At 39.3% G+C, this 23402-nt stretch overlaps 1 long non-coding RNA gene across 1 annotated transcript; it reads left to right on the top strand.

The window, feature by feature from the left end:
• The first annotated feature begins 10468 nt into the window (after nucleotides 1-10468).
• On the top strand, nucleotides 10469-13891 carry LOC135328231 (uncharacterized). The gene is made up of 2 exons (XR_010389023.1): nucleotides 10469-12132; nucleotides 12288-13891. It is a non-coding gene; the product is annotated as an uncharacterized LOC135328231 (long non-coding RNA).
• Nucleotides 13892-23402: the final 9511 nt, after the last annotated feature.

Here is a 23402-nt window from a genome sequence, read left to right as displayed (position 1 = left end):
TGTCCTGGAGACAGAAGTGCTGCTCAGCCCGTAACAGAATGCACGCAGCAACTTACTGTCTTTGTTCCCAAATGTTCCAGTTAATCACTGCATGAATCAAATCAAATCCTCTGAAACTGACAGCCATATGACAGCAGTAAACTAAAAGAAACAGTAGAAATGAAAATACCTAAGTCAACTCAACAGACGGGCTGTCAAGGCTGACCCCATGCATGTGCCATTCCTTAATCCTACCTTAGTGTAAGATGTATTTATATAATTAAAGTAGGTGTTGCTACATAAAATCAGAGCACAGCGGTAGCTCTCTCTGGCTTCCAAAAATGCTATCTCGGGCATTCTAGTCCAAGCTCAACTTGCAATAGGTTGTCCTCAGATCCGGTATTACAATACTATCGCTAGCTGGCAACAGTTTCAGAATTTAAGGGAGCAACCTTTGAGATGCACTGTTTTCCTGGCAACTGCCTCTAGAGACTTCAAAGTTATTTCTCTAAGTAATAATGAAGGCCAAAGACCCAGTTTTAGCAGTATCTCTGTAGTAACATGCCTGCAGTTAGGTGCAATATGCAAAAATGGCTGTGACATAGCATATTTTGCTTTCAAATTTCCATACTCTTACTGTAAGGTTTGATATGAAACAGGTAGTATCCACAGTTATGCTCTGAATAATTGATTATGCTTTTGTCAATGTTATTTTAAGAAAACCTAAGCATTTTGACATCATATTCAAATCTACCTGAGCTGTACCCTCAAGGTCTGAGAAACAGATGCCTCTCCAAAGGGTACTGGGCAAAATGCAATAGAGCAGCACTACACAGTTGAATTCCTTGTAACTAAACTATTGCCTATTATACTTTTAGATTTTTTTATTTTTCACTCCCAAGGCTGGTATACATCTGCTTAGCTGACACGCTGATGACTGTATTGTACGATGTGTTTATGTTCAAAGAATTTAAAAGCTAAAAGTCTGGTGAGATCAGAGTTTCTTATCATAGATGGACTGCATAAATAGATTTCAAGAGAACTGGAGCCTAGAAATATTTTACTAGTTTGGGTTTAGGGTTGTTTGTCTTTCCATTCCTATGCGTACTGTGGGAAAAGGAGGCTACAGCAGCTCAGGCATGGAGAAATCTCTAGACACCACATTACCTTAAAGAACTTACAAACAAAAGTGCAGAAGGCACTGTGTTGACACATTCCATCTAGACTCCAGCACACTGTCAGAAATACGCTTTGTGATGCACAGCTAGGTCTCCCAAGAAGAAAATTACTGATGCACAGAAATGATAACATATACAAGGATGAAAATGCTAAACTGGTGTTAAGAATTGTGCAGCCTATAGACTAGGCAGTTCACAAAGCAATAGCAATTGCTCTCTGAACTCTACCTAGAGAAATACAACCTCACACTTTTTTCAGAACAGAGCATTAGTGAAATGCCACTACATGAGGGTTCAATACGAGCACTTAATGAAGTGACCTGGGAAAATGGCTAACTAGTGAGTTCGAGTATGGAGATGATACTGTAGCTGCATACTACAGTGGTGGGATGAATACTAGCAGACACATTTGTGTACGAGGATATGAAAATGGTTGCGCATGCAAAAGATAGCTACAAACTCTTTTCTGTTGTATTTAAATGAGCTTGTTTAACTCTCAGGAAGACTACTGAGAGAAGACTTTGATTACAGTATTTATAAAATCTCACAGGGAAGAAAATTAGTGAAGAATCAAGAATTCTTACCAAAAAAAGGGTAGTAAACAACAGGAACCAATGGCTGAATGTTAAAAACAGGAAAATCAAAATGGAAATTAGGCAGATATTTGATATAGCAAGGATGATTATCTTCTGAAATGGAACATTGAGGGCAGTGGTGTTTCAGTCCTCTCTGTGTCCCCTGATTTACATCAGACACATCTGTAGACAAGTTCTGAACCACACAGAATCAGTCAGCAAAAAAGGAGATATAAAATGTCAGCATGAAGACAGATTAAGTTACACAGTGATTTTGCTGGTTTTAAAAGATCTGTATTTACAACAAATATTTGATTGACTGCAATCTATTTTATATATGCACTCACAGCTCAGATACTGAATAATTTTTTTAAAATTTCTTTTCTCAGGTTTATATGCAATATGATTTCTCTTTTTTTATTACTTTCTGTATCTTGGCTAAATCAGCAGAAAATTATTCACGTGTTCTGCACTGTCCTGGTTTTGAAAGGGTGCAAAATAGCAAGAAAGACAGGAGTACTTTATAGTGATAATGTTCTAAAGGAAATTAATTCTTTCAGCCCACATGACCGACCACAAAGTTAGCATATATCAATTTTACATGATTGCTATCAGTTGGTTATACAAATGAAGAACATACAAAGGAAATTGGGCAACACAACAGAAATTTGTATTACTATTTATTTACATAAAATCAAGAGTACATTCAATTTTCCAATAGCTCTCAGCACATGAAAGAAGAGCAACCATTTATGCCCTCAAGGGAACAGTTTATGGTTAAAAATCACCACAACCGAAGATTGATTTGTCTTGTTTAAGTTAATCCATTTCTCAGAAATGTTCATTTCTTTCAAAGCCTGGTAGGGGAATGCTGCCAATCCTCATTCTTGTCCTATAGCTCAGGGGTTCAAACACTCAGAGTATGGTTTAATTCCCTCTTCCTCCACATCAATTTCCACAGCTCCTCACTCCTAGAAGGTTCCTTAACTACACTTATTACTGTCTGCAGTCAGTAACACGCTCAGTCCTTTCTGCTGACATTGTTCAGGTCTCCATGGAAGACCTGAGAATTATCTGAATCACAGCAAGTAAGAAAGACTACAAAAATCTGACCATCCTTCCTGTTGGTTCATCAGACACACATGGGAGGAGGAGAGGTCTGACGTATCTGTGTCAGAGAAAATTTGCTTATTAAGCCCAGTGAGTACTTAATGTACAGTTCAGATAAGGAATTCCTGAATAATGCTCTCTTCCCAAAGAGAGTGTGCTAACTACCAAAGAGTTTGCTATACCAGCTTTTCTCAGATTTCTTTCAAAATTTTTTTCACATATTCCGCCTAAGGTGTAGAATGCTACTGTTCTCATCAAGAGGTCTGTATGCAAGGAAGTAGCCTACCTCCTCGACTCAGTAGATATCTAGCATTATTTCATAAGGTCATTGTTTTTGCACTTTTGGACTCATCAAGGCTAAGAGAGAACTGAATTGTGGCTAAAAAAAAGTTCCCTAGCAAACCAGCACAGTGTTAGGGCTCACATATACACACGAGTACAAGGAGAGAACTATGCAGCAGGTCAGAAAATGCAGTAGTTCATTAATGATGTGACTCCTCAATATAAGGCTGTAAGACAATTCCCATCTGATGAAGGAAGGAAGGCATAAAGGAAGAAAAGTGACTGTTGGGGGAAACAGAAAGTAACTTCTCCTCTGTATATGTGCTCCCCGCTATTCCCTCCCCCCCCCCCCCCCCAATTATAATGGCAAATAAAGGAACAGTCAGCAGGAAGGTTTAATTTGGCATCAATACAGTGCCTATGATCTATCCACACAGGTAGACTCACTTTCCTTTACTTTACTCACAATGAAGACTGTAATAAAAACACTAGGGTTCATTATTATTGTTTTTAAAGCTGGTTATCTTAAAAGAATTAGGCCAAACTCTGACTTTTTACATTTATCTGGCTAACAATTATTCTGTATTTGTGCTTGTATATAATGGAATCAGAAATTTGCCTGAGGTACAGTATGTGACATTGATTTCAACTTGAAAGACCTACTTTTCTCTCATCGGAAATCAGAATTCTAAAAATGTATTTTTGAAGGTATAAATCTTTTTTTCCCCCTATCTGAATAGCAATCTATACTGATTAGCATTTATGCTGTGGTGGAATCTTTAGAATCCCAGGTCCCTATTATTTTGTCACACACACAAAATTTTACTGTTCAGCACTATTGTTCTTCTTATAAAGCTCTGTATTCTTCATACTTATTTTTCTAAAGAAAATATCAATGCTTTCCAATATGTTTCTCAGAATATCGATGAAGAGTATTAAAACCATAGAGAAGAGAACATATTTTAAAAAATTTTTGGCTTTTTTGGTGTTGATGTTGTTGCTGCTGTTTTGAATTTAGAATGGTTAAATTTCATGCTGCACTCTCCACTTAGATTTTTTTTTAAAATTAAACTTAAACACTATAGAAGAATTATGCCAAATCTGCAGACCAACTTCCTAAGGTCTATTAAAAATGGACAGTAATTATCTATGTAAGCCAGAGTTGCCACCAGCCTGCTCATCTAAACTTTCTTTCCCTCTCAGTCTTTTTTGTATCATTTTTTCCAAAGGTGTACTAGTATGTATTCCCCCCCAAAATTGATTATTAACTGATTTTTAGCGTTTCACCAGTGAATTTCACGCCAGATGTCTGGCTGCATACAACACAAGGAAATATCATCTATCATATTAATCATTCCAGCTTAATGCATCTCAGTCTTTTCAGCAAGTGTCCAAACATCATGTATTTGCACATAATCAATGGATTATTTTTATTGCAAACTATCTCTGAGGAAGAAGATCAATATATAACAATAAATTACCAAGATATTCTCCAATGATCACCATTGAACTGATGACTGACATTTCAGTCTGGGCAACAGAATGTAGAAACTGTCCAATACTAGTCAGGTCACAATTGATTATCTCACTAGGGAAGGACACACCGTTCTACATAAACTTCATATTCCAAAATATTGTTCCTTAACACTACTTCTTCTTTGCTGAGGTTCACAGATTTCTCCTCATAACTTTCAAATTCTCCACACTTGTACCATTATCCATTAAATAGAAACAAGTACATCTTTCAGACCAGTATGACCATCACACATTTCTTCACCGAGCACGTGAATTTATCAGAACATGACCATGAAATTTCATAATATTCAGTGATTTGAAGAGTATATCTAGTTTCTTTCATCTTCTAGTATTTGAATATTCTTACTCAAACCTGGTGCTATCCTGCTATTGCTTGATTAGTCATTGTGAATATCACCTTTTACCTTTTTAATAACAGAGGAAAAGATGATTGTGTGGAAAAGTTCATATAAACAATGGATAAGTCTGAAAATTGATATTAGCATTACAGTCATTTTATGTATATTTTTCTTTGCATGTATTTCATTTGTATTCTTCTCCTTCAAAAAGATATTGAGGAGAATTTTTTTTTTAACCATTCGGTAGAATATTAGCATAGATGTTGACAGACATTTTAAAATATTCAGATAGCATTAACAACCTGTAATATTTACTGACCTAAAGAGCTTTAAAGGCAGCGTTCCGTTTTCTCAGCAAGAGGAGAAAAAAAAAAGACAAATAAAATTTCAAAACTCTTTTTAACTTTACAACTCATTTATCTGAGAACTGGTCCATGACCTCTTTTCTTAAGTGAGAACCAAGAATTATGTAGCCTGCAACAACCCTTCTAGAAGGAAACTTTCACATTTAAACAATCAATTTCAAAAGAGAAGTAGACACAGTATTTTGCACACTATAAAGAAAAAAACATAGATGATCTCTTTTAGACCTTGTTCGACATTATAAAATAGAAGAAGGAGATCTATATCTCCTCATATCCTAAATATCCTCATATCCTAAATACGTATGTTTAGGAATGGCTGGAACTACAATTTTTTGAAATACCAGAAACCTGACTAGCTTGTGCAGATGCCTGCTGAACTCGTTAATGTCATGCACATGGTGAGTTCCGAAGGCAACCAGCCTTCAACCAGCAAGTCAGCCAAGTGAGTAACAAGACACTTTTCTTCATATACTGTCTCTTCATGCTTTAGAGAGAGTAAGCTTTTCAGGCAGGAGGAATACCTAAACCTGTATTTGAAACAGTACCTGCCATACAAGAACCACAGCAGCATTTGAAAAGATGCAGGCATTACATAACTAAAAAAATACTAGCAAAAAAGGCAGTCTGCATGAGGGAAAAACTGACTAGGGTGAAGCAGAGGGATTAAAAAAGCACAAAACCAAGAGAACGCAAGATGTGAAACTGCCAGGCCCTATAGGCAATGTTAAGCGTATGACGAAGGGGAAGGGGAGAGGAGCAGACTAACAGAGGGCAAAGTATGTATTTGTCATGTATTTTTCACATATATTAGTTCCTTGGGTTATTTCCTTGCTTTTGACGTGCTCTTCAGCTGCCTGTTTTTTAAAGTGTGTATAGTGGTTTGTATGCCTTTGTTTCTATTAAAAAAATAACATCTTTCATACACAACAGAGGAGAAACATCAGGAGTATAAGTATGACACTCAGCAAAAAAGCAGAATGTTAACAAAGCCTTTCAGAAACTGACTTAGGTACAAAGAAATTCATGCTTTGTTGACCAAATTATCTTCTGCCTGTCACTTCCATATTTGTTTCCATTTCTAAACATTTCTAAAATTCAATCACAAAAATACCATGAGACTGAAGTTCAGTTTTCTGCATATAGCATGCGTCTATATACATCCTTAACAATTTAGCATGTATTTTACATACAGTGTATTTAGAGTAACCTAAGAAAAGGAGGGCAAAATGAGATTAACAAAATCTGTACACAACGCAGTTACTTAAGTCAGTCTCAACTAAGAAGGATATTGAGAAATAATAGATCTATACATATTGTTAGCTTCAAAAATGATCAGAAGCAACTTAGATGCAAGTGTTACTGTAGATAGCTCATGAAAAGTCACTTCGGTGCACAGCAGTCAGAAAGCAAAGGTGTCAGGTTGTGTAAAAGATGAGAATAATACTAAACACATTAAAAAGCCATTATATAAATTAATGAAATTGAAACTCTCTGAAAATTCTGTTCAGCTTGGTCACCCGACCTCTAAATGGTAGAAGCAGAAATAGAAGAGTTTCAAAAAGGTCAATGAGTCTGATTAGAGCATGGACAAATTTTCATATGACAAGGAATGTAAAAATTGACAATTATTTAGTTCTAAGACAAGATGAATAAGAGGTGACCACACAGGGGTATAAGAAATAATAAATAGTAGAAAAGATGTCAGTCAATAGCAGTTATTACCATAAGAGAAGAGTAAGGGAACATCCAAGGAAAAAAAATCAAAATATGAAACTGATAAAAGGAAATACTTAAAATAAGGCATAATTAATCCATGGAACTTCAATACATTAACTTCATTGCTAAAGCCAAGGGCTTAGCAGGATGCCAAAAGGATTTCATTATACAGATAACATAGGTATAACTATAATTATACTACAAGCAGAAAAAAAGCCTATGGGGTATTAATCCTCAGCTCAACAGAATCTCCATCTTCATCCAGGGGCAGGACCTCGCATTGTTTGCTTCAAACATCCACTATCAACTTACTGTTGAAGGGAGAAAGTGCAAGTATCAAAAATTCCGATACAGTTTACAGGCCAATGTCACAATGACTTTGTTTAATAGTGTTCTTACTGCCCTTTTTCCAAAAGCATAAGCTTCTCAGGCCAAGCTTTTGTTAGGTGAAACCCACTGGGAGCAGCTCTGTAAAGCAAAAGGGCTGGCGTAGAGAACACAACCTCCACGCTCTGCGCTTCCCAGGAATGTTTACCTCAGACCACCTCTAGCCTTCGCCTGTGGACCGAATTACTATTTGCAGCTGGCACACAGTGGGTAAACTCCTGCAGGGTATCTTCCATCTAATTTCATCCCAAAGCCTAGCTTGTGCACTGTGAGACTGCCCTGCAGCACAGGCTAAAGATTAGTAAATGGGGAGAATTGGAAGGATTGTTTCAAAGTGCATTCCTAATTCAAACTAAAATGTTAATGTAACATTTTATTAAATGTTACATCTGCCTATGTCTAGTCTGCCGCTGCAGGTGCTATGTATTCTTCATCTAGCTCTGCCGATTAGCGTGCTAGCTCAGGGAGCTAATCCGAAAGGATGAGGGCCCCTGCTGAGATACCTGGTGACCCACCAACCAGGAAGACACTCCTGTTCTAAATATGATACTGAATAAGGACCAACACTGGCATGCACCAGTACTGTTGCCCACTGGACAAGTCTTGCAGCCTTTTCCTTCACCCCCACCTGTGGCCTCTCTCTCCCTGCATCATCTGGCAATGTTGTGTCTAGGGAAAACACTCCAAGACTGCAGCAGAAGGGGTCCAGCAGGGAGCCCCAGATTGTGACACTCGCTAGAAAAAGCTTCCTCAGTGAGATCAAGGCAGCCCAAGAGTGGGGAATTGGTCAGGGGATGGAGGAACATGTCCTCAGCACAATAAAATCATACAGATCCTTATCAAAAACATTTAATAGCATCTAATAACACTGGTGGTGATAGGCGAGTCTGAAGTGATACTGGAAATACCTTTCCTGATGATTTTATCACAGAACAGTTCCGTGGTATAGCGGTATAGGAGTCTCACCTTATCTCCCACCTCTGAGGAGACCGTCCTAAAGCACCAGGCTGCACTGCACGGAAGGCCTGAGGCAGAGAGGGACGCCGGGAAGACTCGGAGAGCCGGGAAGACAGCGCAGAAACAGCGGCCTTCGGCCCCCTCCCACGAGGTGCTCCCGCGGCCGCTGGAGGCGACCGTTGGCGCCGGCGGCCTCAGCGCGCGCGGCGGTTGGGGGGTGGGGGGAAGCTCGCCCCGTCCCCCCGGGAGCGGCGCGGGAGGCGGCCCCCGGCTGGGGAGGGTCGGGCGCGCAGGGAGCAGCGCTTGAGGCGCGGCCGCTGCCCAGGGCTGCGCGGGGGCGCGCTCGGCACGGCGCAGGGCGCGCGCCGCGGCAGCTGCGGGGGGAGGGCGCTGCGCGGAGGTGCCGCCGCGCCGCTGCGGGGCGGCCTGGGCCCGGCCCCGGGCTGGGGCAGCGGGGCGGGGCGGGACGGGGCTACGGGGAGAGGGGGCGCGGTGCGCACCGTCGGGGAGGGCACTGACAGGGGTCTGCGGAGACGAGAGCCTGAGCCGTGCGGAGCAAGGAAGGAGCGAAGGCTGGAGGCCGTGGTCAAGCAGGCAGCGGAGGGCAGCTGTCGAGGTAGGGAGGGCAGGAAGCTTAGGATGTCCGCAGCAGGATGAAGGCTCCTGCCCCCCCCAGCACATCTACAAGTTAAGGTATATAGTGCCCGGGGGAGGGGCACTGGTGGGGACAAGCAAGACCTGTCAGGATTCATCAGGGCCAGCTGAGCCCAGGTCTTGTGTCTGCACAAAGGGGAAAAGGTGACTGATAATTACAGAGGATTCTTCTGGCAGGGGATGGAGGCACCACTCTGCTGACCCAGCCTGATGTCTCGGGAGGTTTGTTGCTTTGGTGCTTGCCAGGGGCCAGGATCTGGGATGTCGCAAAGGGACCGTCAGTGCTTGTGTGGCCCTTGGACCCCTTGCTGCTGTTCCATATGGGCATCAGTGATACTGCCAGAGGTAATCTGGAGCCTATCGAGTAAATGCAGAGCTCTGGAAAAGAGGGTCAAGGGCACAGAGCCCAGGTGGTGTCTCTTTAATCCTGCCAGTGAAGGGGAAAAGCACAAGCAGAAGTGGACTCATCCAGGGGATCAACACTTGGCTGTGTCCAAGAACATACTGAAGACAATTTTTTGGTGTGGGTGATCAATGAACTGACTAGGGGAGACGTTTTGTTGGACCTACTACTCACAAACCAGGAAGAACTGTTGGATGATATAAAGGTCAAGGGCAGCCTTGGCTGCAGTGACCATGAGACTGTGGAGCTGAAGATCCCGAGAAGAGTGAGCAAGAGGAACAATGGAATTACAACCCTGGACTTCAGAAGAGCAGATTTAGATGTGCAGAAAGCTAAGCAAACATGGAAGAAGGCCAGCATGGATGAATATGCAGCTTCTGACTGAGTTTAAAAATGAAAGGAAGAAAGGAAGAAGGAAGGAGGGAAGGGCACAGAAGATGGAAGCAGTGACAGGCTACTTGGGAGAAATACAAAGGCACTGCCTCCACATTAGGAAAAAGCCAAAGCTCACCTGCATTTGAAACTAGCAAGGGATTTAAAGGGCAATAAGAACCTTTTTTGTAAGTACATCAGTAGCAAAAGGAAGGCTAAGGTGAGTGTGGGCCAGCAGGGCAGAGGACATAGTGACGAGCAAGAGGGAAAAGGTATTCAGTGCCTTCATTGCCTCAGTTTTCCCCGGTAAGGCTTGTACTCAGTCCTCTTGGGTCCCTGCACCCCCTATCGGAGTCTGTGGGAGTGAAGCATAGCACAGTGAGGGATCACTTAACCCACTTGGACATACACAAGTCTGTGGGACCAGATGGGATGCATCCAATGGTGTTGAAGGAGTTGGCCTATGTTACTGCAAGGCTGTTCTGTATCTTCTTTGAAGGTCACGGCAATCGGGCATGACATTTCCATCGCATCAGTTCCTGATGACTGGAAAAAGGCAGACATCACATCCATCTTCATGCAGGGCAAGTCCTACAGGCTGGTCAGCCACACCGTATGTCACCTGGTGGACAACAAGTTGAACATGAGTCAGCAGTGTGCCTTTGCAGGAAAGAAAGCCAACTGCATCCTGCTCTCTGTGAGTAAGAGTGTAGCCAGCAAAGGCCCAGAAGTGATCCTGCCCTTCTATTCATTGTAGGATTGCATCTGGAACACTGTGTCCAGTTTTGGGCTTCCCAGGACAAAAAAGATACTGGCATACCAGAGTGACCACCAAGATGGTCAGGGGATGAGCCCTGGAGGTTCCTTCCAACTTAAATTATGATTTTATACTGTCCAGAAAGGGTTGCAGTCATTGACCTACTAATAGTGAGACCAGATTCCAGAGGGTAATGAGCCCTACCTTCCCTTTCTCAGTCTTTGAATGTAATAGATACGCAAAGGAAATCTAGCAAATTGCCAAACTGTATTGTGCATACACAGCAGTTCCCATTTTGCCCCATCATCTCAAAGGTCTGGAGAAAAGAGAGCAGCCAGAAGTAAATTAGAGACTGAAACAGAATTTGTTTCGCTTTGGCTTCCAACTTTGGTCCTCTGATTGCATCTCATTATAAGACTAAAGATTATAAGTACTCCTAGGTATGTTTTGTAGCTTATCTGTTTCTCACAGATGGAGTTGTACTTTCTTATTCCCTGCCTTTGCCTGACAATGAAGTAAATACACTTCAATATACTTCTGAAGTTTCATTTTTTTTCTTTTTTGACTTAACCCCATCAACTCTCTATGTACACCTGGGTCACTTACATATCACAAATGTGTTACAGCACACAGCAAGCTGACAGCTGCCAGAATTCCTAAGTAGAGCTTTCATTTTCATTACCAGTAAGTGAACTATTCCTTGGGTCTTTTATTAAGGTCAGTCTGATTCAATAACCTACAACTTCCTTGGAGAAAATAACTTCTTTATTGCTTTTAACTGGATATGTACCGAAAGAAAGATCAAGGTGACTGTACTTGATTACATTTTAGGAACCAACAGCAGAAATATTATTATGTATGTCTTTGTTAAACTGATACTAAGACTTCTGTTGCTCATTGGTCTTTCTCAAAAGCATTATTTAACTTGAATTAGTGATTCACCTAGATTCACCTAGTCTGCTTAGACAGACAATCAGAAGCTGAATGTCTTAACTTTTATAAACCCTTTGGTTTTGCAAAACTGGGTAAGAATGTTAAAAGCTTTCCCTTCCCTCCAAAAAGCATAGTCACAGATGTGCATGTAAGCACACAGATCACACTGAAAAAAATTCTTTAGTCGGAAGACTTCAGTGTCCAAACAGCTTTCCTTCTAATTTGTCAGCACTGACAGTACCAAGTGAGGTTGAAAAGTGCAAAGACTCTGAACAACAAAAAATAAGACAGTGATGGTCACTGCAACTTCTGAGTCCCAGAAATGGTTTCCCTCAATGCTTCCTGTTGTGAACACAGTGCTATCTAAAACATACACAGAACTAGGTTAGATTATACATATTCATTTATAACAGTTAAAAAAAATAATTAACAGCCTTTGCTGCATAAAGTCCTCTGGATTTTCTGTCTCATTCTGCAGAGCTTGAAGTCGTTCCGCCCAACATTCCACTTCAATTCTGACCGGAATCATACGGAAATTATTCCTCCATTTGGCTCTGTTATCAAAATCCATCCAATCAGAGCTAAATAAGGTAGCATTGTATATGATGAATAATTTTTTGAGGTGTGACTGAAACTACTGTATTAATTTAATACAGCACAATGAATACAGTTTAGATCACCACCACCTGTAGATAGATTTTTAATACATTAATTTACTTGTGACACAGTTCTTACTCCATTACAGTTTACCAGAACCATGCTTCCTGAGGCCAGAGATCTGGCCTAGAACAACAGATGTGCTCTGGCAACAAATTGATGCTGAGGAATCAAGTAAAAGCTAAGTGGAGCTGCTCTGTGCTCAGACAGTTCTGAGCTGGTCTAGGGGAAAGGATTCTGTTCTTTCCTTTTCCCCAACCAACATGGCAAGTACTAACTACACCTCTTTGCTTAAAGATGAAATCCCATTCCCACTCCTCCTCCTCCCAATACTTTGTTTCCTCAGTTTTTCATGCTGAGGTTTGGGAGGAATGAGATCCTCTGATGTCTGCAGTCCATTGTTGCTTAAGATGCATAAGAAATTACTAACTTCAAACACTTTTTTATACACATTTTAGGTATTGGAGAGCAGAATTGTGATAGAAACAATTCAGTTCAGCAAAACAACACTTAAAGTATCTCCAGTGATCACTGAAGTATCTGCTGCTGCCTCTTTCTCTGTACCACCTAATAACTGCTCAGAGAACAGCTTCTCTCCATCCCATCATCTGCTGCAGCTCTGACCAGGTAGAGCGCAGTTCCTTGTACAAAAGGAAAAACTGTCTGTTGGCTCCCGTTTCCTGTACTCCTGGACTGCAGCTTCAAATCTAGTCAATACTTGGTTGGAAGCCTATCTGCTTTAGAAGTTTGTTTCACAGCGAAGTTGGACATGAAACAACACAGCGCTCTGCTTCCCATGGACTCCCAGATTCTCTTTCATCACAGCAGAAATGTTCCTTAGAGCATGCATGCGCTTGCATTGCTTCCACTCGAAGCCGGCCCTGTTTCTAAGCATAGTTTGCCATCTTCAAATACAGAACCTTCAGATTAGCAACTGCTCACACCTAACCAGTTTTGAGGGTGTATGAGAAAAGAATGGATTTTTGAAAAAAGAATTTTCAGGCATACGTTGTGCAAGGCAAAGATCAGAAGGCCACATCTTTCATTCAGAGGGAGATGTTTCATCTTTGAAGTTAACGAGGTAAATTAAATGAACTGGACTGGATTCTCTACTATATCTGATCTTCAGATAAACAAGGGTCAGAGGCATTTCACATGTGATTATCCATACTGGTATACATGTGAGCATCCCCTAACCTGATGTTATCATCTGATTTCATGACCTGATGTTTTTATCTCTTAATCTTTTATGAAACTAATATATGAAAACTACCTTAAAACATTCAGAATGTTCCCAGGGACAGCGATAGAGTAAACAATGACATTGTACAATTGTTAAATGACTTATATATCATTTAACATAACACACAATTCACACAGGGCTGTACTTTAGACAGTATTTGACACACAGAACAACAACTTATTACTGAGCTTCTCAGTTGTCATATCCTTATGCTCCTGCTGTTACGCCATCTTGTGTCAAGTGGCAAAACATGAAACCCCTTTGCTGTACATAGGACAGTCATCCAAAAAAATCAGTACAACATCAGTATAAGAAAAAGAACAGTCCAGCTCCAGAGAGGAAAAAGCTGACAAATATGGAATAATAGTATAAGCACAAAAAACTTCTTTAAATAATTACTTGTAGCAAATGTAGCAATAAACAAGTACAAAAATCAAGGGAATACTAAATTAGTTTGTGTTTTATTGCTGATGACCATGAATATTTTCTGTACTGAGAAAATCCCTTAGTCCCTTTTTAAATTAAATTTGTACATGTATGGAAAATTTAATCTGAGATAACTATTTATAGTACTACATATAGCAAATCCATCATGGAATTAAGTATTACTACCATTCTAAAACAATATTTCAAATACCTTTGCTTTCTTTACTGACTAGCAGGCCTACAGGCGCTTTCTAATTGAGCAAATTATAGCAGAAATGAAAAAAAAAATGCCCATTTCACAGTGTGTTTTCTAAGATCATTGCTTCTGCTTAATTACCAGAAACGTGACAAGAGGAATGATCCATGAATAATTAGTAAGTTCCTTAGAATATCAGCATTTTTATCATGTTATTCACTTAAGAGCATTTTGATTCCTAAAAAGAGGGTAGGAAAAAAGAACAAGTCAATGTTATGTTTACTGTGATATATGAGCATACCACTCTGGTTTAATTCATCCTAACAGCTTACCAATTCCAGTTCTATTTCTTCCCTGATACTAATTTCATACCTAAGTTCCTAAATGTCCTTAAATTCATCAGTCTTTTAAAATCAGTAGCTGGAAAAAGACATTCAGCAGTAACAGTAAAACAACAAGTAAGATTCACATAACCACATACATGTTTGAAACTTAGCTATCCTTTCAGATGTTGGCATCTGACAGTCCAAGTTAAGTCAAAATATCAATCTGTGTTAGGTTGCATTTAGAGGGGACACAATTTCAAAGTTCTTTTTCTGTATTTCCTATGATAGTGCCATTATACCTTAACCAAATCCAACTTCATTAGGGGCACTGCACTTGATTTCATGCTTTTAAGTTCATGACAATTGATCATCAAAATTTCCCTCCAACTTAAATGGACTTTCTCAGCAGGACATCCTATCCAAATCATAGTTTGCTAGGGCACAGTGTCTGAGCAATCACTATGTCTCTAAAATCACTCAATAAAATTAAACTGGGAATAATTTGACCTGTTCCATATATTTAGAGGAAAGACCGTTGCAGTGATAAAAATGCCAAAAGTCAACAAAACCACCCTCTGTCTTACTCATGGTTCATTTATTGTCCAACATAGACATATCTTGACTGTTTAAAGAAAAAAAAACTTTTTTCTTTTTTCTTTTTTTTTTTTTTTTACAGATGGGCATGAAGCCCTCCCTACTTCATTTAATATTCCTTGGCTTCACATGGAAGGTCAAGAAGACCTCTACCACTCCTCTCTGAACCTAATCCTTATCACACCAAATGATGACCAAGTGTAATAAAAGGCAATTCCCACTTCTGAGCATCTTCAGCTCTGTAGCCACTTGGGTTAAGCACAAGTTTTTGCTAAAGAAGAACAATTTGAAAAAGGACTTAGAACCAGTATTCTGATTCTTGTCAAAACAACAACATATAACAGGAATTTCCCTGCAAGTAATAGTTGGGGGGGGGGGGACCTCTATTCCTAAAACATGACTTTTTTTTCAAGTCCTAGCTGTGTCTCAAGTTTCAGTTCTGTCACTGTATCTGTGAAGTCCAACAAGAGGAACTTAGTGTCTGGAGTAGCTCCTTAAAAATTAATTTGCCAGCTGGGGATTTGGGGAGTACAAGATGTTCTAGCTACACACTTTTCTGATTCCACACTTCGTAGAAATTCCTCTAAGCACAAATAGGAATAGTGTACAGCTACCTAAGACTTTTCTGGAAGTATTTCATTATATAATAGTAAGTCTTTTGTATACAGAATAGTGTTAATTGTCTCTTTGCATAACTTTAAATTTTCTTTTTTTCTATTGATGGAGCACAAAAAAATGATACTGATTGGTTTGGGAAGATGCTCAAAGCCAACCAATATGAAAATTCTTGCAGAATAAGCTTAAAGTCTAATTGTTCAAGCAAATTGTTTCTATATAAATCAGGATGTAGCTGCATGTTACAGTAAAAGCTGATAACATAGTGGTAAATAAGGAAGGCAGGCTCATCTTTTTAATGTACAAGAAAATTGAGTAAATACAGTTTCCTTTACCAAACCCTGACGCAGCCAAGTAATTGTCTATAAACCTATTTTAACATTCCCTCCCAAAGATCCCTATAAACAGACTGGGTTTTAGCCCCAGGGGGCTAGGAGAAACCAAGACTCCAAATAAAAGATACTGGTAGATTCCTAACAGAAAAGCGAACACCACCAGAGAAAGTGTCACTCCACTCCTTGGATAGTTACCAGAGAATGAAAAACTCGATCATCATTTGCTCACACTCACACCTGTGTCAGTAATTCTCAAAAAAGCTGAGGGGTATAGTCATCCAATAAAAAAGGCAGGTCAGTATAGTTCTTAATTTGGTATGAAGGGATAACGGTGTATTAGAGACATCTAATGGTGGTTTTCTTAGAAGGAGTCTGAATAAAAGTAGGAATCAAAGTGGCAAGATGAAAGCTAAAAAGATAAGAGAGCACAGCAGTATATCCATGACGAATAACTTTCATATGAAGGACTATTCTAAACAGAATCAAAATCAAGTCAGTATTTTTGCAAAGCAATATAATTTTTATTATTACTGATTTCTTGTACTAACAGGGAAAAATCTTCATAGATTACTCAAGTGTAAGATCAAGCCAATTTTTTTTTCATAAGTTGCAATTCCTTTCATAATTTTTCTGATGTTTCAAGAAAATAGCAGTGATTTCTTTCTCTGGAAATTCTAACAATCCAAATGGCTCCATTTGCGTTCAGCTTGGTGATGGTCAGCCTATATACAACTAAATCTTAATTTTGCTCCAGTCAAAGAGTGTTTCTTTACAACACAAGGAAAACACATATAAGGAAACAGGATAGCCAGTGTAAGTGTAATTAGTAATAATGTTATTGAGTGTAAAAAGCAAAGCAACATACTACATAAAGTCCATTGTACCATGAAAGATTATGTGACTATACTCAGGCGAAATGGTCCAGAGATATGTCACACTTGAACAATATCATGTTTATGTGGCATATGAAGAGGGCATTTTCTTCACTTCTGACTAATGCATAGAAGGAAAAGTTCATTTCAATTTCAAATACCTTTACTTTCTGGAAATTTTAATTTCCATTTGGAGATCTTTCAGACAGACAAGTCTATATATAAGACATGAGAATTTGGGGGAGTGAGGGAGAAGGAAGTAGAGAGTACTAGTGACAGTAAACAGGGCCAACAGACATTTTTCTTTTATATTTGTGATCATTCAATCCCAGCTTGCTTATTTCTCTGTTCTTGTTCATAATTCTCACATCATAGCTCTCTGGGTTGTCTTTTCAAGTCATCACCTACCTGTTAATATTAATCTGTGCAGTGTTCAGTATCCTTTGTGTTATTTTTACATTACTACTCTCATCCTGTACTTTATTTTCCAGACTCTTAAGCATACTTTTAGCTTTTCCAAAGACTTCTTAATTTCACCCTCCCTCACTTCTAGCTCTTCTTGAATGATTTAAAGCGTTTGTCATGTCATCATTTTTATGTTCTTGTCTTCTGTGCTTTTCTTACTGTACTAGATTTTTAGTTATGGAGAGTATATGAAATAAAGATTATAAAATGAGTAAAGTAACCAAATCTGCTTTACACTGTAATTTTAATCTAGTTCAGTACAAAATTACATCTAAAGGAAAGCCAAAGGGGGGAAATGAAGATATTGGGTTTCAGAATAACAGGGTTTAGGAAAAAAATTCAACAGGTTGAGTGCAATCGAGTGTAATAAAATAGCAGAGAGGAAACAGCAGAGAGAAACTGAAACGTGTATAATGAGATAAAAGTGTGCCCAAAGGATATGGAATGCATAACATACAGCAATAAAATGAGGAGTTTAAAAAGCAAATATGGCCAAAGGAGGAAAGGAAAGAAAAAAGAAAACCCAGAGAGTAAGAAAGAGCACAACAGCTGGAGCCTCTCTGAAATTTGATATCAAAATGATTTGTCTGGTCATCTTGGCCGTACCTCAGGTTTTGATAATATTTAAAACACCACAAAAAGAAAAGTATTTGAAAGATTATAAAGAAAAGCTGTGAATATTAAAAACTAATCAAGAAACAAAGCTACACTGTAAAAGACAGCTGCCCAGAAAATAAGGAAAACATTTCAAGGGACTGAGATACATGAAATTGGAAGGACTGTTATTTTCCCTGTCTACACATATTCCTACTGCCCTTTAAACAACAGGAGCTAAGAAATTACAGCGACCTTGAGGCCAAAAGCATACCGCATAGGTGACCTTAGGCCATGGTTTTGGATTAGAGCTGTGAAAAATTCAGATTTTGTGAACCACTGTAATTTCTGACATTTAAAAAATACATTTTCTTAATTCTGATTTGGAGTGATGTATATGAGAACAAATTTTGAGGGTTTCTTTTTTTTACAAGAAGGAAAATCCAGGTAAGATATTTCATTTTAACTTTGAGGGTTTGAGAATGTGAGAATATTCAAATATTTCATCCTGTGAACATCACTTTCTCCATAATAACTCATTGCTTTGTGAGGAAAGTTATGGATCTCCTCTGTGTTATCCAGCAGGCCACTCCTCTTGTAGGTATTAAAAGGACCAAGGAAGTTGCTCAGAGAAAAGCAATTGCTTTCTTTTAAGGGAGATACAGGCCTCAGGAAAACCAGCAAATACTGCAAAACTTAGTCTCCACCAACTCTTAAAGAGACCGACAGTTAAAGTAAGTTTTAAAAATGCATTTTTCCAATTAAAATACAATTCACAAATATGTCTTTCTAATGAAGTATTTTTATTTGGGCCAAAACTGGCACAAATCAAAACAATTCATTTTGATTTCAGTTACAGAAAGTCAAAGGTTTTTTTGAAAAAAAAAGTTTTAATCTTCTGTTATAAATTAGTGCCCAAACATAATAACTTGCTATCATAAATTTAATTCTTTATCTGTGGTTTCCAACTAAAAACTACAAAAAAATCTTATTATAGTGTCCGTCATTACTTTCCTCTCCATTATTGCCATTTTTTACTCTGGCTAGATTTAAATCCAAGTTCTTCTGCTGCATGGGTGACTCAGACAGGTACTCTCACCACTCCATTGAAAGGCATACATATTTTTGCTACCACTTCAGCCAGCTGCCTTTGTGACTAAGAAGAGAGATGAGTTCCTCAAAAAGGTAGTTCAGAAAATGTAAGTTGTGGTCCTCCTGTAAATGACCTTCTGAGAACCTTCCTGTTTTTGCATCTAGAAGAAGCCTAAACAGACTAGGTGAATAAGCTGAATTCATGGAGTTGACCAGATTAACACCCTTTTAGTTTCCTTATGCAGCCACCTCTCAAAATAGCCACTTTTCAATAACTTCCACAAATATTCTACATTAGAAGACATATACTGGGTCACCTATTTAGCTGCAAGTTCTGCATAAAAACAGGTTTAGACATGACTCAGTATCTTGTTTTAAATAGTAACATTTCAAACAGTATTGTAACAATAAAGCACTAAATCAACCAACTGGTATTAAAAAGAGCTTTTTCTGAACAGGATCCTGATTCATACATGTTTTCCTGACTCTGACCATTGACAGAATGAAACTACTGAGATATTGACCTAGTAGAGAAATTACGAAGAAAAAAAATCGTAAAGAAAGAATTCAACCAAAGCACAAGAAAAAACCACACAAGCAGTTGGAGAGTGTTATGTTTCATGCATCATTCAGATGTAAAGGTCTGCCTCTGGAGATATTTTATCAATGTTGCAACCAACAAGAAACTTCACTAGTAGATCTATACCCTTCTCAAGTCATAACACTGCACTGTTGAGGTTATCGTGCAATAAAGCAATGAAGAGAATTACATTCTTTACTCCTTGGGCAGACACATAGCTCCTGTCACTGCTTTTTGGCACAGCAGCACAGCTGGCTAAAATGGCAACTGGCTAGCCCTCGGCTACCCAGAACTATTCTCCATAATACCTCAGTTTTACTGGCTTCAGGATTGGCAGACTTGGTTTAACAAAATAAATCATGAAAAATTCCACAATGGGAAAAATAGGGATTTACTGCCATTTAAAAAAACATTCTTAGAAATATGATTTTAGATGTTTGGGGCTGGGGCAGTGGTTGACGAAAGAGAAAACAAACCAAACTGAATTTTTTAACCCCAGATTCAATATAACTTTATTTCAGACACACTACTTAACTTCAGGCATACCAACTTTATTTCAGGCCTCAGGAACACCCTAGCAGTGCCAGTCTCCAGCTCTGCCACAGCCCTGCCCCTTCCCCTGCCCAGCTGTAGGCCTTATGGATCCAGACCCTGACCTGTGGATTGGTTTCCTGGCTTGACCACAGACCTACCTCATCACAAACTTGCCTGATGATCTAGACCCTTAATTGAACCTGACTGCCATTCCTTAGTACCACACTTAGCTCTCTGTCTCTTAAGCAGCAGCTGGCCCGTACTGCTCCCTGACACTCAGGTCCCTGCTTCTAGGCTACACAGTGGCTTGCTGAGTTGCAGCAAACTGTGCAATATCCTCTGGTCTGGTTGCTTTCTGCATGATGAATTCATGACTATGGGTCTGTTCAGCCATGCTGTTCTCATTAGACGCAGACTTCCAGCTCTTTGCTATAACTTTCCCAGTCTCAGAGTGATGTTCTCTCTCTCTTCTTCTCCCAACCTATGCAGCAAGCTGAGAACCTCTCAGTCCTTCAGCATGCTCATTTGCTTAAGGGCACCAAACTGCCCCTTGGTTAAATACATCTGATTCATTCTATTTTTGAAAATGAAAAGAAGAAATTAACAGAGGATGACATCCGTCACATGCAAATTCACACAATTTCTGAAGGAGAAATATTAAAAACAAATGAAAAAAAACTCAGTTATCAATAACTGCAATTCCTTTCACATGTTTAGCATTCTCAGCTTTCCCTTGCCTGTGAAAACACTAATCCTGAAAATCCTGAAAGAGCATATTACTTTGTTAACTTTGGGTCTGAACTGGGCCTGAATTCTAACTCTCTGATATGCTGAGCAAGGTAAATTGCTGAGCCCAAGGCAGAGCACAAGGGTCTTCAGCTGTGATTAGGATAGGTTTATCCACTGTTTCGTGTATTCTCCAGTAATGAAAAATTATAAATGTGTTCTTCCTCATAACTCAATGTGAGAAGATCAGTTTTCCTCATAGTGATTTTTCACTAGCTTCAAAAAGAATTCCTATGAAAGGAAATTTTGTCACATAGCTTATGTCTGTTACCTGCGTTTCTCCCCAATCTCCACATTTATCAGCTAACCCTCCTTTTGGACACAGATTTCTGAGATGGAGAATAACTGAAAATGAGTTTCAAGGAAATTATCACATGCCTTGTTTTCCTCCCTTTATGCTGTCAAGTAGGTCATCAGCTGGTAGACCAGAAAGCTGATTGGTATATTTTTCTTACCTCCCAGAGACCATGATGTTTTTTTTCTTTATTTAGCTCTTCAGTTATTTGATCATCTGGGATTTTGGTTCATAAAGCAACACAGAAAGCCAGTTTGAGCTGAGAGTCGTTCATTTTAAAGTGAGGGGAAGCTGGCTAGAAAGGCATTAAATACACCGCTTACCTATTGCACACTGGCAGATAGTATTCAGAGGGCAGTTTATCATACATGAAAGGCGGTAAGGAATAAAGCAAAGATTCAAAAGTCAGTCTCACATTAGATGCCCATACTAACCCAAGCACATATGTCAAATGTTACTGTAGGAAATAAAACAGAGTTTGGTAAATCAAATAGATGCATAATAATACGAATGAGCAGATATATGCATTGCCTCTTTCAAGTAAGTAATATCAGTGACTAAATTATCCTTCAGTGCATATCTTTGTACAAGCATGCCTATCACTGACAGAAGTACAGACACTTTTTAACACTGAGGATCCAACTTTGGATCTGACTCAGTGACTGCCCTTTCATTTATTGCCTCAGGATACAGTGTGAACCTTTTGCTCTCTTGGAAGCTGTTACATTCTGCAGGTGTATTTTGCCTTTAAAGCCCATAGGCTATTTTGATACATCCAGAAACTTTTCCATTAAATTTGCTGAGGTATTTCTAATGTTATTAAATCTGTGCACCTTCACCTCCCTACAAGTGTTTGGCAACATTCAGAACTGGAAAAAAGCTAGGAATGGGAGCACTCACCAAAACATTCATGAGTTCATGTCCTCAGGTGACACAAGATGGCTATTTGAATATTCTGAAGTTACGCGAATTATATATGTCTTTCATGGGTATTTGGGAGTATCTTTACTAACTTCTCCCTCACATTAAGTTTCAGAGATACAATGCTTCCTGTAGAGAGCCATTTAATGCAGGTATGTCATGCAAATAAGAGCAGCAGCAGCAGATTTATAAGCAAAGTTGATGCTGTAACTCCTAATTTTTGCTTGATGGACCTAAGAAAAGGCACTTGCATGGAAAGCTGAGCATCTATAAGACTATTTAACCATTAAAAATGTGCACCAGACCTAAACTTTGCCAAATCATAAAGCATTAGTTAACAGTTTGGCTCATAAACCATACACTAGGAAAAGGGAGTCATCTGAAGTGCCTGTACACAGAGGCATTTAGATTGGGAAACAAATGAGAGGGACAGTCACAGAGGTATGGTATCTTTGGAATTACAGAGACGTACGATAGCACTGCGTTAGATAGATGCATCTTTTAAGAGAAAACAAGAAGAGAAGACAAAAAGGCAACATAGCAGGGGTACTAGCAATCCAGGAGACTTCTAGGTTGTTTTGGAGATGACTTTTGACACAAGTCCTAGCTGGACAGGCCAAGTAGGAGAGGCACTCTGCTACATCTGCTGTTCAAGAAAAAGGAGAAACTGGTTGAGGATTTCGTAGTCCATGGCAGCCTTGGGAGCAGTGACCATGAAATGGTAGAGTTTAAGATCCTGTGGGAAGTAAGGAAGGCAAGCAGCAGACAGAGGCCTCTGGGCTTCAGAAGAACACACTGGTTTGTTCAGTGAAATGGTCGGATCCCTGAAGATCAAAGGAGTCCGGGAACATGAACCCCACCGGTCCCTGCAAGCAAGTGCAGGCAGAGTAACAGCTCCTCTGTGGACCCTGTCAACACTGAGGAATTGTTGTTCACCACAGACAAGTCTCAGATCAATTCTGTTCATACTCAGCAGCATTAGCAAGTAATTTAGCTAGTGTATAGGGACTCTGGGTAACAAAGTCCAGAACACAGCAGTTGCTTAGGTGCACCTCAGCCTGAAGCGTTCGGAGTGACAGCTGGAGACTTAAGCCTTCTCTTGTGCCACACGTTTCTGTGAAAATCAGTATTCCTGAAACATGGAGGAAAATGTCAGACAGCTGGTTTTGAAGGTTTCTCCAGAAGGTCTTTGAAAAGAAGAATAAAACCAAAAAATTGATGAAAATCCCTGGAGAAGTTTGCTGTGGAAGTTTGAATTTTATTTTGTTATTAGCACAGGATAAGATTGTTTCAAGGTTAAACATATCTCTAGTCTGTGATTTGCCTGGG

Source organism: Dromaius novaehollandiae, chromosome 4 (genome assembly GCF_036370855.1).
Source record: "Dromaius novaehollandiae isolate bDroNov1 chromosome 4, bDroNov1.hap1, whole genome shotgun sequence".
NCBI classification, from domain to species: domain Eukaryota; kingdom Metazoa; phylum Chordata; class Aves; order Casuariiformes; family Dromaiidae; genus Dromaius; species Dromaius novaehollandiae.
The sequence above is the reverse complement of the archived record's forward strand: the minus strand, read 5'-3'. Positions and strand labels throughout refer to the sequence as shown.